A 1,251-nucleotide genomic window follows, 5' to 3' on the forward strand; every position below is an offset into this window, starting at 1 on the left:
AGCACCACTTCCCTAGGAAGTTTGTTCCAGCTCCTAGCCACCCTAACTGTGAAGTAGTTCTTGCGGATGTCTAATCTAAATCTACTCTCTAATAATTTGTGTCCATTGTTCCTTGTCATGCCAGGGGGCGCTAGGGGAAACAGTGTCTCCCCTAAACCCTTCTGGTCCCCCCTAGTGAGTTTATAGACAGTCACCGGGTCCCCCCTCAGCCTTCTCTTGTGAAGGCTGAACAGGTTTAGGTCCTGCAGTCTTTCAATGTAGTGTCTGCCCTGTAGTCCCCAGATCATGTGGGTGGCCCTCCTCTGGACCCTCTCAATGTTGTCCACATCCCTCCTGAAATGGGGCGCACAGAACTGGACGCAGTACTCCAGCTGTGGCCTGACCAGCGTCACATAGAGGGGGAGAATCACCTCCCTGGCTCTACTTGAGATGCACCTGTGGATGCACGACAAGGTCCGGTTAGCCCTGCCACCTATGACCTCGCATCGTCGGCCCATGTTCATCTTGGAGTCAATAATGACTCCAAGATTCCTGTCAGACCAACCTGGTTGTCTTCTACGACTAGGTCACAAAATCCTTGGACGCAGGAGTCGCAGTGGATATAGCTCTTTTGGACTTTAGGAAGGCCTTCGACACTGTCTCACCCCATTCGCATTAAAAAAATGAGGCAACTGTAGCATCGATGCCTACACAGTCAGATGGGTCACAAATTGGCTGGAGGGCCGCACCCAGACAGTGGTGGTGGACAGGTCATTTTCGACCTGGAGGGATGTGGGCAGTGGTGTCCCCCAGGGCTTGGTCCTTGGGCCTGCACTGTTTAACATCTTCATCAGTGACTTGGATGAGGGGGTGAAAAGCACCCTGTTCAAATTCGCGGATGACACTAAGATGTGGGAAGAGATGAGTACGCTAGAAGGGAGGGACAGGCTACAACTAGATCTGAACAGGTTACAGGGGTAGGTGGATGAGAAAAGGGTGGGATTCAATACTGACAAGTGCAAGGTACTGCAGCTAGGGAGGAAGAACCAGCAGCATACCTATAGGCTGGGGAACTCCCTTCTCACCTGCACAGAGGCAGAGAAGGATCTTGGAATCACTGTTGATTCCAAGATGAACATGGGCCGCCAATGCAAGGATGCGGTCAGTAAGGCTAACTGCACCTTGTTATGCATCCACAGATGTATCATGAGCAGGTCCAAGGCAGTGATCTTCCCCCTCTATGTGACATTGGTCAGGCCACAGTTGGAGTAC

The sequence above is a fragment of the Gavialis gangeticus genome, unplaced genomic scaffold (genome assembly GCF_001723915.1).
Source record: "Gavialis gangeticus isolate Ggan-Ray unplaced genomic scaffold, GavGan_comp1, whole genome shotgun sequence".
NCBI lineage: Eukaryota > Metazoa > Chordata > Crocodylia > Gavialidae > Gavialis > Gavialis gangeticus.